This window comes from Salvelinus alpinus, chromosome 15, assembly GCF_045679555.1.
Source record: "Salvelinus alpinus chromosome 15, SLU_Salpinus.1, whole genome shotgun sequence".
Taxonomy (NCBI): Eukaryota; Metazoa; Chordata; class Actinopteri; order Salmoniformes; family Salmonidae; genus Salvelinus; species Salvelinus alpinus.
The window spans coordinates 25,142,171-25,157,507 of record NC_092100.1 but is presented as its reverse complement, the minus strand read 5'-3'; positions in this window follow the sequence as shown (position 1 = coordinate 25,157,507).

The window sequence follows — 15,337 nt, the reverse complement described above, 5'->3', positions numbered from 1 at the left end:
ACAATGACAGTCTAGGCGATTCTGTACTCCCAACTTTTTGGCAACAGTTAGGTATGACCCTTTCCTGTTTCAGCATGACAATGCCCCTGTGCACAAAGCAAGGTCCATAAAGAAATGTTTTGTCAAGATCGGTGTGGAAGGACTGGACTGCACAGAGCCCTGACCTAAACCACTACGAACACCTTTGGGATGAACTGGAACGCCAACTGTGAGCCAGGCCTAATCGCCCAACATCCGTGCCCGACCTCACTAATTCCCTTGTGGTTGAATGGAAGCAAGTTGCTGCAGCAATGTTCCAACATCTAGTGGAAAGCCTTCCCAGAAGATTGGAGGCTTTTATAGCAGCAAAGGTGGGACCAACTCCATATTAACGCCCATGATTTTGGAATGAGATGTTCGACGAGCAGTTGTCCACATACTTTTGGTCACGTAGTGTATGTTGGGAATCCAATATCCCCACCATAATTACTCAAACACTTTTGCCTGTGTATATAAAAGGCAGCAGACTGCCTGGCATGGCAACACCAAGTATTTCAATTCACAAGCCTCTTTGAGGATCAATGAGGCAACGATGAGGCTCCAATGAAAGGAAAGAGAATACAACCATGGACTCGGACACCCGCTCCCTCGCTTTACAGCTTGCCCCCCACTGTGGAATATAACTTAAGCCTACAGAATTGGGCTATAATGTCACCTCCTTATCATATAGAAGTGAGTTTGATTCATATAGTCCAATATGGCTGCCTGAATCCAACATTACCTTATGCTGGCTTACTGCATTCGTGATGCACATTGACATGTTCCGGTGACACTCTTATGCTGTTCCGGTTGAAAAGTCTGCCCTGGAGTTGCTGTATATGTTGACTTGGTGACATCATGGTATGTCGAGAGGATGAAACCACACACATGACAAGCGCATAAAGGCAGGTGTTCACCACAATGAACTGACACTCATTGACAAGAAATGCCATCAACTTAGAGGGCCTTCACATGTCATAGGAATTGCACCTCACCAATGTTAATGTCATCCTGAATCTCCCAGAACTTAAATCCGCCATCAGTCCTCCCCTCTGGCAGTTACTACAGACAGAGACACCATGGAACTGAACTGTCACATGTCAGGAAGCCACTCAGCAGCTAAAATGCCATCTGGAAAGTGCTGATGTGCATTGCCCTTATATGTACCTAATTTGCTAACACCCATTGTTGACCAGCCCATGTGACACCTGAATTGGACTGGCATATGAAGAATGAGCTCTCATGCTGGGGTTATTCATGCATTTGTCTGGGAAACTGTTCCTTAATCCCAACTTCCCTATAAGGACATGCCGTATATTTCAAACAAGGCACCTTAGGATGGTCAAACTTAGACAAAGATAAGTGTGATCGTGAATGGTGGCTGGGACTTGACTGTGAGATAGTGGCCTTTGCGAACCATTCTTGATCAACTCCATTGATCAAATGATTTTGGGTCAGACTCGAATCTTTTGCGCTGGTGCAAAACAAATTGTAGTTAACTGAATGCGCCGCTTAGTTCATAGCCGTGGTTACGTGAAGCTCCCAAAGTAATCCACCACTCTAATAAATGTAAAGCAATCGCTGTGTGTGGTCAACTATAATTTTTAGCACCGTTTTGATTTGGGACAGCGCCATTGTCCTGCTTTGAGAAAAGCATGGGATCTCGTCTTGACAAAATCAATCAATGTCAGATTATATTATTGGATATTTGGTTACAATTAGGCTGGGAAGTGTTAGCTAAATTGAGGTGAGTGCTCATGACCATTAGTCTAGCAATTGAAAATGTAAATTGTCCAGTGGCGATTTTTATGAATTGTTCAGCAGTCTAATGGCTTGGGGGTAAAAGCTATTGAGGAGCCTTTTGGTCCAAGACCTGGCGCACCGGTACCGCTTGCCGTGCGGTAGCAGAGAAAACAGTCTATAATCATGAGTGACTGGAGTCTCTGACAATTTTATGGGCTGAAACCGCCTGGATGGCAGGAAGCTTGGCCCCAGTGATGTACTGGGCAGTTTGCACTACCCTTTGTAGCGCCTTACGGTCAGATGCGGAGCAGTTGCCATACCAGGCGGTGATGCAACCGGTCAGGATGCTCTCAATGGTGCAGCTGTATAACCTTTTGAGGATCTGGGGACCCATGCAAAATCTTTTCAGTCTCCCGAGGGGGAAAAGGTTTTATCGTGCCCTCTTCACGACTGTCTTGGTATGTTTGGACCATGATAGTTTGTTGGTGGTATGGACACCAAGGAACTTGAAACTCTTGACCCGCTCTCGACCCGCTCTTTGTGTTTGAAGCTGTGTTTAAAATTCACTTCTCGAATGAGGGACCTTACAGATAATTGTATGGGGTACAGAGATGAGGTGGTCATTCAAAAATCATGTTAAACACGATTATTGGTCACAGATTGAGTTCATGAAAAGATGACAAAAATATATATTACACTTTGACATTATGGGGTATTGTGTGTAGGCCAGTGACACAATCTCAATTTAATCCATTTTAAATTCAGGCTGTACAGGTTATGAGCAGAAGGTGGTGGAGTGGTTCAATCGAGACGGGTCCAAGACAGCTGGGGAGGATGTAGCAGAATGGATTTTCCTGGTGTCTGAGGACAGGATCCAAATGACATACCACAGGGAGGATGACCGGGTTATTCCTGCTTGGAGAAACTTCAAGCCCAGAGATTCAGGGGATTCCCAAAACCCACACTCCTTCACCCTTCAGATGGCTCCCACCTATCCACCTGGCATCCACCTTTCAGGTGTAATCTTCAGGGGCAATAAACAGTAGCTAAACAATCTACAGAATTTACACCTGGCTTAGATCATCTATTTGGTGCCACCAGCAATTTGAGATATAATGTTCTTCCGTTATGTGGGTTAAGTAACTGTGGTGTTTGTCCAATGGTCTTTATGTATGTGCTTTCAGGTAGATCCATTAGAAGCCAAGTAAGAATCTCTGTATGAAATGTTAGTCTATATGATGAAGGAGGAGAATGTGGCACAATCAAGGAGTCTGAGAAAGAGGTGTGCATGTGTTGTGTATGTACTTTGGCATGAATAAATAGACCATTTCTGACATGTCTTCAAATTAGAGAAATAAAAAAGTAATAAACAGTATTTTTGCTCAGGTGAGGGCAATACTGGGTGTAAGAGAACAAGAAGAGGGCAGTACTGAGCTTCACATCTCCATCTACAACACAGTGAGGAATGAGAGAGCACGCTGTCGCTGAGAGGCACTAGTAAGAATTACACTCACCCTCTCATCACAGAAGGCTGGCTGACACTCGGTGCCGCCTTCTTACCCTACAGTATTTCCTCTCTACCTCATGTCATGTCCAGGAGAGCATGGCCAAAGAGGAGCGTCTTTGACAGGAGGTGAAGAAGCTGGACATCTTAGCACCGTTTCAGCTGGGTGACCCAGAGAACCTGACCAGACAGGCTGCTATACAGCTGACCTGAAGAAGTGGCTTGTCGATAAGGCCAACCTCATACATGCTCGTTTTGAGAGGGTACTTCAAAACATATGATAATAGGATAAACATAGGATAAAATCTAAAGAACTAAAGGGTTCTTTACAGATAATAACTGTGTCATAAAAATGCGTGGTTGACAAAAACAAACAAAGATTTAGTATTACTTAGTTCATACATTTGTAAAAGATGGTTTTAATTTTGATAGATATGTCTGTATTTTTCTAATGTTGATCTGTATTGCTGTTATACAGTATAATGTAATACATAATATATCTGTAGGAGACCCAGGACCTTCAGCAGAAACAGCAGTGCTGCAGAAAAAACAGCCCACTATGACCAAGGAGGATGAAGATGAATACCTTGCTTACTGCTCTGATGCCATGTGCACGATACATATTCTCAAACTGTGTTTGAGCAGGTAAAGCACTGTAAAGGCTTGATTAATAGTGGAGAATTATTTCACATGAAATCAAATACAGCTGTATTTGTCACATGCTTTGTATACAACAGGTGTAGACTAACAGTGAAATGCTTACTTACAGGTCCTTTTCCAACAATGCAGAGTTAAATAATAAATAAAAAATTGTGACAAGAGGAATAAATACAGAGTGAACGAATAACAATTAAAAAAATAACATGGCTATATACAGGGAGTACCAGTCCCGAGTCAATGTGCAGGGGTAAAAGGTAATTGAGGTAGCTATGTACAGTGCCTTCAGAAGTATTCATAGCCCTTGACTTATTCCATATTTTGTTGTGTTACAGCTTGAATTCAAAATGGATGAAATGTTCTTTCCCATCTACACACAATACCCCTATAATGACAAGGTGAAAACATGTTTTATAAATGTTTGCTAATTTATTGTAAATTAAATACAGAAATATCTAATTTACATAAGTATTTACACCCCTGAGCCAATACTTTGTAGAAGCATCTTTGGCAGCGGTTACAGCTGTGAGTCTTTCTGGGTAAGTCTCCAAGAACTTTCCATACCTGGATTGTGCCACATTTGCCCATTTTTTTATTTTTTATTCTTCAAGCTCTGTCAAATTGGTTGTTGATCATTGCTAGACAGCCATTTTCAGGTCTTGACATATATTTTCAAGTAGATTTATGTCCAAACTGTAACTCGGTCACTCAGGAACATTCACTGTCTTCTTGGTCAGCCACCCCACAATCTTAGAAAAAATGGTTCCAATAGGGTTCTTCGGATGTCCCCATAGGATAACCCTTTTTTGTTCCAGGTCGAACCCTCTGTAAAAAGGGTTCTACCTGGAACCAAAATGGTTATACCTGCAACCAAAAAGGGTTCTCCTACGGGGACAGATGAAGAACCTTTTAAGGTTCTAGATAGCATATTTTTTTCTAAGAGTATAGTGTAGATTTGGCCTTGTGTTTTAGGTTATTGTCCTGCTGAAAGGTGAATTCATCTCCCAGTGTCTGGTGGAAAGCAGACTGAACCAGGTTTTCCTCTAGGATTTTGCCTGTGTTTAGCTCCATTTTGTTAATTTTTTACCCTGAAAAACTCCCAGTCCTTAACAATTATAAGCATACACATAACATGATGCAGCCAGCATTATGCTTGAAAATATGTTGTTACTCAGTAATGTGTTGTATTGGATTTGCCCCAAACACAACACACTTTGTATTCAGGACAAAAAGTTAATTGTTTGGCCATTTTTTTTGCAGTTTTACTTTAGTGCCTTGTTGCAAACAGAATGCATGTTTTGGAATATTTTTATTCTGTACAGACTTCCTTCTTTTCACTCTGTCAATTAGGTTAATATTGTGGAGCAACTACAATGTTTTTGATTCATCCTCAGTTCTCTCTTATCAAATCAAGTTTATTTTATATAGCCCTTCGTACATCAGCTAATATCTCGAAGTGCTGTACAGAAACCCAGCCTAAAACCCCAAACAGCAAGCAATGCAGGTATAGAAGCACGGTGGCTAGGAAAAACTCCCTAGAAAGGCCAAAACATAGGAAGAAACCTAGAGAGGAACCAGGCTATGAGGGGTGGCCAGTCCTCTTCTGGCTGTGCCGGGTGGAGATTATAACAGAACATGGCCAAGATGTTCAAATGTTCATAAATGACCAGCATGGTCAAATAATAATAATCACAGTAGTTATCGAGGGTGTAGCAAGTCAGCACCTCAGGAGTAAATGTCAGTTGGCTTTTCATAGCCGATCATTAAGAGTATCTCTACCACTCCTGCGGTCTCTAGAGAGTTGAAAACAGCAGGTCTGGGACAGGTAGCACGTCCGGTGGACAGGTCAGGGTTTCATAGCCGCAGGCAGAACAGTTGAAACTGGAACAGCAGCAAGGCCAGGTGGACTGGGGACCGCAAGGAGTCATCATGCCCGGTAGTCCTGACACATGGTCCTAGGGCTCAGGTCCCCCGAGAGAGAGAAAGAAAGAGAGAAGGAGAGAATTAGAGAGAGCATACTTAAATTCACACAGGACACCGGATAAGACAGGAGAAGTACTCCAGATATAACCCACTGACCCTAGCCCCCTTGACACATAAACTACTGCAGCATAAATACTGGAGGCTGAGACAGGAGGGGTCAGGAGACACTGTGGCCCCATCCGATGATACCCCCGGACAGGGCCAAACAGGAAGGATATAACCCCACCCACTTTGCCAAAGCACAGCCCCCGCACCACTAGAGGGATATCTTCAACCACCAACTTACAATCCTGAGACAAGGCCGAGTATAGCCCACAAAGATCTCCACCACAGCACAAACCAAGGGGGGGCACCAACCCAGACAGGAAGATCACGTCAGTAACTCAACCCACTCAAGTGACGCACCCCTCCTAGGGACGGCATGAAAGAGCACCAGTAAGCCAGTGACTCAGCCCCTGTAATAGGGTTAGAGGCAGAGAATCCCAGTGGAGAGAGGGAAACCGGCCAGGCAGAGACAGCAAGGGCGGTTCGTTGCTCCAGAGCCTTTCCGTTCACCTTCACACTCCTGGGCCAGACTACACTCAATCATATGACCTACTGAAGACATGAGATCAAACAGGACACCAGTAAAAACTGTGCTACCCTATCCCGGACCTGTTGATTCAACCCTCTCTCACCCTCTCTCTCTCTCTCCCTCTCTCTACCGCACCTGCTGTCTTAACCTCTGAATGCTCGGTTATGGAAAGCCAACTGACATTTACTCCTGAGGTACTGACCTGATGCACCATCTATAACCACTCTGATTATTATTTGACCCTACTGGTCAACTATGAATGTCTTCAGTAAAGACTTAAAGGTTGAGACCGAGTCTGCGTCTCTCACATGGATTGGCAGACCATTCCATAAAAATTGAGATCTATAGGAGAAAGCCCTGCCTCCAGCTGTTTGCTTAGAAATTCTAGGGACAATTAGGAAGCCTGCGTCTTGTGACCGTAGCGTACGTGTAGGTATGTACGGCAGGACCAACTCGGAAAGATAGGTAGGAGCAAGCCCATGTAACGCTTTATAGGTTAACAGTAAAACCTTGAAATCAGCCCTTGCCTTAACAGGAAGCCAGTGTAGGGAAGCTAGCACTGGAGTAATATGATCAAATTTCTTGGTTCTAGTCAGGATTCTAGCAGCCGTATTTAGCACTAACTGAAGTTTATTTAGTGCTTTATCCGGGTAGCCGGAAAGTAAAGCATTGCAGTAGTTTAACCTAGAAGTAACAAAAGCATGGATAAATTTTTCTGCATCATTTTTGGACAGAACATTTCTGATTTTTGCAATGTTACGTAGATGGAAAAAAGCTGTCCTTGAAACAGTCTTGATATGTTCGTCAAAAGAGAGATCAGGGTCCAGAGTAACGCCGAGGTCCTTCACAGTTTTATTTGAGACGACTTTACAACCATCAAGATTAATTGTCAGATTTAACAGAAGATCTCTTTGTTTCTTGGGACCTAGAACAAGCATCTCTGTTTTGTCCGAGTTTAAAAGTAGAACGTTTTCAGCCATCCACTTCCTTATGTCTGAAACACAGTCTTCTAGCGAGTGCAATTTTGGGGCTTCACCATGTTTCATTGAAATGTACAGCTGTGTGTCATCCGCATAGCAGTGAAAGTTAACAATATGTTTTCGAATGACATCCCCAAGAGGTAAAATATATAGTGAAAACAATAGTGGTCCTAAAACGGAACCTTGAGGAACACCGAAATGTACAGTTGGTTTGTCTGAGGACAAACCATTCACATAGACAAACTGATATCTTTCCGACAGATAAGATCTAAACCAGGCCAGAACTTGTCCGTGTAGACCAATTTCGGTTTCCCGTCTCTCCAAAAGAATGTGGTGATCGATGGTATCAAAAGCAGCACTAAGGTCTAGTAGCACAAGGACAGATGCAGAGCCTCGGTCTGACGCCATTAAAAGGTCATTTACCACCTTCACAAGTGCAGTCTCAGTGCTATGATGGGGTCTAAAACCAGACTGAAGCATTTCATATACATTGTTTGTCTTCAGGAAGGCAGTGAGTTGCTGCGCAACAGCTTATTCTAAAAGTTTTGAGAGAAATGGAATATTCGATATAGGCCGATAGTTTTTTATATTTTCTGGGTCAAGGTTTGGCTTTTTCAAGAAAGGCTTTATTACTGCCATTTTTAGTGAGTTTCTTACACATCCGGTGGATAGAGAGACGTTTATTATGTTCAACATAGGAGGGCCAAGCACATGAAGCAGCTCTTTCAGTAGTTTAGTTGGAATAGGATCCAGTATGCAGCTTGAAGGTTTAGAGGCCATGATTATTTTCATCATTGTGTCAAGAGATATAGTACTAAAACACTTAAGTGTCTCTCTTGATCCTAGGTCCTGGCAGAGTTGTGCAGACTCAGGACAGCTGACCTTTGGAGGAATACACAGATTTAAAGAGGAGTCCGTAATTTGCTTTCTAATGATCATGATCTTTTCCTCAAAGAAGTTCATGAATTTATTACTGCTGAAGTGAAAGCCATCTTCACTTGGGGAATGCTGCTTTTTAGTTAGCTTTGCAACAGTATCAAAAAGAAATGTTGGATTGTTCTTATTTTCCTCAATTAAGTTGGAAAAGTAGGATGATCGAGCAGCAGTGAGGGCTCTTCGATACTGCACTGTACTGTCTTTCCAAGCTAGTCGGAAGACCTCCAGTTTGGTGTGGCGCCATTTCCGTTCCAATTTTCTGGAAGCTTGCTTCAGAGCTCGGGTATTTTCTGTATACCAGGGAGCTAGTTTCTTATGACAAATGTTTTTAGTTTTTAGGGGTGCAACTGCATCTAGGGTATTGCGCAAGATTAAATTGAGTTCCTCAGTTAGGTGGTTAACTGATTTTTGTCCTCTGACGTCCTTGGGTAGGCAGAAGGAGTCTGGAAGGGCATCAAGGAATCTTTGTGTTGTCTGAGAATTTATAGCACGACTTTTGATGCTCCTTGGTTGGGGTCTGAGCAGATTATTTGTTGCGATTGCAAACGTAATAAAATGGTGGTCCGATAGTCCAGGATTATGAGAAAAAACATTAAGATCTACAACATTTATTCCATGGGACAAAACTAATTCCAGAGTATGACTGTGGCAGTGAGTAGGTCCAGAGACATGTTGGACAAAACCCACTGAGTTGATGATGGCTCCAAAAGCCTTTTGGAGTGGGTCTGTGGACTTTTCCATATGAATATTAAAATCACCAAAAATTAGAATATTATGTGCTATGACTACAAGGTCCGATAGGAATTCAGGGAACTCAGTGAGGAACGCTGTATATGGCCCAGGAGGCCTGTAAACAGTAGCTATAAAAAGTGATTGAGTAGGCTGCATAGATTTCATGACTAGAAGCTCAAAAGACGAAAACCTCATTTTTTTTGGGTAAATTGAAATTTGCTATCGTAAATGTTAGCAACACCTCCGCCTTTGCGGGATGCACGGGGGATATGGTCACTAGTGTAACCAGGAGGTGAGGCCTCATTTAACACAGTAAATTCATCAGGCTTAAGCCATGTTTCAGTCAGGCCAATCACATCAAGATTATGATCAGTGATTAGTTCATTGACTATAACTGCCTTTGAAGTGAGGGATCTAACATTAAGTAGCCCTATTTTGAGATGTGAGGTATCACGATCTCTTTCAATAATGGCAGGAATGGAGGAGGTCTTTATCCTAGTGAGATTGCTAAGGCGAACACCGCCATGTTTAGTTTTGCCCAACCTAGGTCGAGGCACAGACACAGTCTCAATGGGGATAGCTGAGCTGACTACACTGACTATGCTAGTGGCAGACTCCACTAAGCTGGCAGGCTGGCTAACAGCCTGATGCCTGGCCTGCACCCCATTTCATTGTGGAGCTAGAGGAGTTAGAGCCCTGTCTATGTTGGTAGATAAGATGAGAGCACCCCTCCAGCTAGGATGGAGTCCGTCACTCCTCAGCAGGTCAGGCTTGGTCCTGTTTGTGGGTGAGTCCCAGAAAGAGGGCCAATTATCTACAAATTCTATCTTTTGGGAGGGGCAGAAAACAGTTTTCAACCAGCGACTGAGTTGTGAGACTCTGCTGTAGAGCTCATCACTCCCCTTAACTGGGAGGGGGCCAGAGACAATTACTCGATGCCGACACATCTTTCTAGCTGATTTACACACTGAAGCTATGTTGCGCTTGGTGACCTCTGACTGTTTCATCCTAACATCGTTGGTGCTGACGTGGATAACAATATCTCTATACTCTCTACACTCGCCAGTTTTAGCTTTAGTCAGCACCATCTTCAGATTAGCCTTAACGTCGGTAGCCCTGCCCCCTGGTAAACAGTGTATGATCGCTGGGTGATTCGTTTTAAGTCTAATACTGCGGGTAATGGAGTCGCCAATGACTAGGGTTTTGAATTTGTCAGAGCTAATGGTGGGAAGCTTTAGCGTCTCTGACCCCCTAACGGGAGGAGTAGAGACAAGAGAAGACTCGGCCTCAGACTCCGACTCGCTACTTAAAAACTTCTTCAGGCTGCAAGCCCGACATCGGGATCAATATGACAACAGCCTGTCCAAGTGCAGGGCGCGAAATTCAAAATCTATTTTTGTAAAATATTTAACTTTCACACATTAACAAGTCCAATACAGCATTTGAAAGATAAACATCTTGTCAATCCAGCCAACATGTCCGATTTTTTAAATGTTTTACAGAGAAAACACCACATATATTTATGTTAGCTCACCACCAAATACAAAAAGAGAGACAGATATTTTTCACAGCACCGGTAGCATGCAGCTAGCATGCAGCTAGCATGCACAAGCCAACCTAACTAACCTAAAACCAACCTAAATAACCTAGAAAAAACTACCTCAGATGACAGTCCTATAACATGTTACACAATAAATCTATGTTTTGTTCAAAAAAAATGCATATTTTAGCTATAAATCAGTTTTACATTACTGCTACCATCATAGCTACAGTAAGAAATCGCACGGGAGTAGCCAGAGAAAACACAGACACCAACGTCAACTACCTTATTACACATCAGAAAACATTTCAGAGAAATATATGGTGGATAGCTAATGAAAGAGAAAGATCTTGTGAATACAGACAATATTTCAGATTCTTTAAATGTTTTACAGCGAAAACACCACATATATTCATGTTAGCTCACCACCAAATACAAAAAGAGAGACAGATATTTTTCACAGCACCGGTAGCATGCAGCTAGCATGCAGCTAGCATGCAAAGCCAACCTAACTAACCTAGAACTAACCTAAATAACCTAGAAAAAACTCCCTCAGATGACAGTCCTATAACATGTTACACAATAAATCTATGTTTTGTTCGAAAAAGTTGAATATTTTAGCTATAAATCAGTTTTACATTACTGCCACCATCATAGCTACAGTCAGAAATCGCACGGCAGTAGCCAGAGAAAACAGACACCAACGTCAACTTCTAATTTCACATCAGAAAAGATTTCAGAAAAATATATGGTGGATAGCTAATGAAAGAGAAAGATCTTGTGAATACAGACAATATTTCCGATTTCTGAAGTGTTTTACAGCGAAAACACAATATATCGTTATATTAGCTTACTACAATAGCTAACACACAGCAGCATTGATTCTAGTCAAACGCTAGCGATAGCACAGTTCGACAGATATATGAAAAAGCATCCCAAATTGGGTCCTTATCTTTGTTGATTTTCCATCAGAATGTTCTCCAAAGGGTCCTTTGTTCAGAACCGTGTTCATTTGGACCTAGAACGAACGATGTCCCTGTTGAATTAGCATGGCACACTGGCCATGCCGTGCTAACCTCTCCGTCTTGACAAAATTCTTGCGTCGCATCACGTCTAAAGTCCAGAATAAATTTCAATAATATAATTAAAGTATATTCAAAAAACATACTTTAGGATGAGATTGTGACATGTATCAAAGAAAATCGAAGCTGGAGGTCATATTCACCTATAACGAGTGTTTTCCAGGAGCGCAGTCCAGTTCCTACTTCGCGCCCAGAAAAAAATATAAAGTGCGCACTTATCACTCAAAGATGTTCTTTTCAGTCCCTGACAGAGATAATCAAGTCATTTTTTCTCTCACTTCCGCATGACAACCAGGGGAAGATGTGTGACGTGTTTGTACAGTCCTAAGTGCCAAGGCCTTTTATAGAGAGTATCTTGAAGAGAGACATAGCTTCTTGGAAAAGTCACTTTTTACAGAAAATGGGCTGTAAAAAGAGTTATGTTTCACTTAGAGAAATAATTAAACCTGTTTTAGAAACTAGAAGGTGTTTTCTATCCAAAGGTAATAAATAATATGCATATTGTACGAGCAAGAATTGAGTACGAGGCCGTTTGAAATGGCCACCTCTTTCCACTGCTTATACTTACTGCTGATTTTTGAGCCATAAGAGGGGAAAACCGGTTGAAAGTTTGTCGGCTGAATGAGCGACACCAGTTGAGCATTCCTACAGCATTTCCCTCCAGAAGCCATGAGAAAGTTGTCCGGCTGCGGGGACTGTGCGGGGGGGATTTATACTACTATCTGTACTTACTGGTGGCACAGACGCTGTTTCATCCTTTCCTACACTGAAATTACCCTTGTCTAACGATTGCGTCTGAAGCTGGGCTTGCAGCACAGCTATCCTCGCCATAAGGCGATCGTTCTCCTGTATATTATGAGTACAGCGACTGCAATTAGAAGGCATCATGTTAATGTTACTACTTAGTTTCGGCTGTTGAAGGTGCTGACGAACCATGTCCAGATAAAGCGTCCGGAGTGAAACAGTTGAATGAGGGAAAAACTAAAAATATAAACGGTAATTAAAAAGTAAAAACCGTAAAGTTGTCAGCTAGCAAAGTAAGGTTGGCAACAAAACGCACAGCAACACGTCTGCAAGTTCAAGAGGAAGATCAGGAGATCACAGCTATTAAACTCTGTAACAGTTTTAAAGTCATCATTGACCTCATGATGAAATCCCTGAGCGGTTTACTTCCTCTCCGTCAACTGAGTTATCTTTGTAGTGACTGGGTGTATTGATACACCATCCAAAGTGTAGTTAATAACTTCACTCTGCTCAAAGGGATGTTCAATGTCTGCTTTTTATTTTTACCCATCTACCAATATGTGCCATTTGTATTTGTATTTGTATTTATTATGGATCCCCATTTAGCTGCTGACAAAGCAGCAGCTACTCTTCCTGAGGTCCAGCAAAATTAAGGCAGTTTATACAATTTTTAAAACATTACAATACATTCACAAATTTCACAACACACTGTGTGCCCTCAGGCCCCTACTCCACCACTACCACATATCTACATTACTAAATCCATGTGTATGTATATATGTTATCGTGTGTGTATGCATGTGTCTGTGCCAATGTTTGTGTTGCTTCACAGTCCCCGCTGTTCCATAAGGTGTTTTTTTTATCTGTTTTTTAAAAATCTAATTTTACTGCTTGTGTCAGTTACTTGATGTGGAAAATAGTTCAAATCAAATGTATTTATAAAGCCCTTCTTACATCAGCTGATATCTCAAAGTGCTGTACAGAAACCCAGCCTAAAACCCCAAACACCAAGCAATGCAGGTGTAGAAGTTCCATGTTGTCATGCCTCTATGTAGTACTGTGTGCCTCCCATAGTCTGTTCTGGACTTGGGGACTGTGAAGAGACCTCTTGTGGCATGTCTTGTGGGGTATGCATGGGTGTCCGAGCTATGTGCCAGTAGTTTAGACAGACAGCTCGGTGCATTCAACATGTCAATACCTATCATAAATAAAAGTAGTGATGAAGTCAATCTCTCCTCCACTTTCAGCCAGTAGAGATTGACATGCATATTATTAATATTAGCTCTCTGTGTACATCCAAGGGCCAGCCGTGCTGCCCTGTTCTGAGCCAATTGCAATTTTCCTAAATCCTTTTTTGTGGCACCTGACCACCCAACTGAACAGTAGTCAAGGTGCAACAAAACTAGGGTCTGTAGGACCTGCCTTGTTGATAGTGTTGTTAAGAAGGCAGAGCATTGCTTTATTATAGACAGACTTCTCCTCATCTTAGCTACTACTGCATCAATATGTTTTGACCATGACAGTTTACAATCTAGGGTTACTCCAAGCAGTTTAGTCATCTCAACTTGCTCAATTTCCACATTGTTTATTACAAGATTTAGTTGAGGTTTAGGGTTTAGTGAGTGTTTTGTTCCAAATACAATGCTTTTAGTTTTGGAAATATTTAGGGCTAACTTATTCCTTGCCACCCACTCTGAAACTAACTGCAGCTCTTTGTTGAGTGTTGCAGTCATTTCAGTCGCTGTAGTAGCTGACGTGTATAGTGTTGAGTCATCCACATACATAGACACTCTGGCTTTACTCAAAGTCAGTGGCATGTTGTTAGTAAAAATTGAAAAAAGCAAGGGGCCTAAACAGCTACCCTGGCGAATTACTGATTCTAACTGGATAATATTTGAGAGGCTTCCATTAAAGAACGCCCTCTGTGTTCTGTTAGACAAGTAACTCTATCCACATTATAGCAGGGGGTGTAAAGCCATAACACAAGTTTTTCCAGCAGCAGACTATGATCGATAATGTCCAAAGCTGCACTGAAGTCTAACATGACAGCCCCCACAAGCATTTTATCATCAATTTCTCTCAGCCAATCATCAGTCATTTGTGTAAGTGCTGTGCTTGTTGAGTGTCCTTCCCTATAAGCATGCTGAAAGTCTGTTGTCAATTTGTTTACTGTGAAATAGCATTGTATCTGGTCAAACAATTTTTTCCCCAGAAGTTTACTAAGGGTTGGTAACAGGCTGATTGGTCGGCTATTTGAGCCAGTAAAGGGGGCTTTACTATTCCTGGTTAGTGGAATGACTTTTGGAATGACTTTCTGGTTAGTGGAATGACTTCCCTCCAGGCTTGAGGGCACACTCTCAAGATGTGGCAAATAGGAGTGGCAATATCGTATGCTATTATCCTCAGTAATTTTCCATACAGATTGTTAGACCCCAGTGGCTTGTCATTGTTGATAGACAACAATACCTTTCTCACCTCTTCCACACTGACTTTACGGAATTCAAAAGTACAATTCTTGTCTTTCATAATTTGGTCCGATATACTTGGATGTGTAGTGTCAGCATTTGTTGCTGGCATGTCATCCCTAAGTTTACTTATCTTGCCAATGAAAAAGTAATTAAAGTAGGTTGCAATATCAGTGGGCTTTGTGATGAATGAGCCATCTGATTCAATGAAAGTGACTAGGCAACAGGGTAGATAATAGACAGTAGCAGCAGCATATGTGGTGAGTGTGAATTGTGTGTGTGTGTTGGGGTGTCAGTGTGAGTATGTGGGTAGAGTTTAGTGAGTGTGCATAGTCAGTGCAAGAGAGTTAGTGCAAAAGTGGACTTCAGTATATATGTT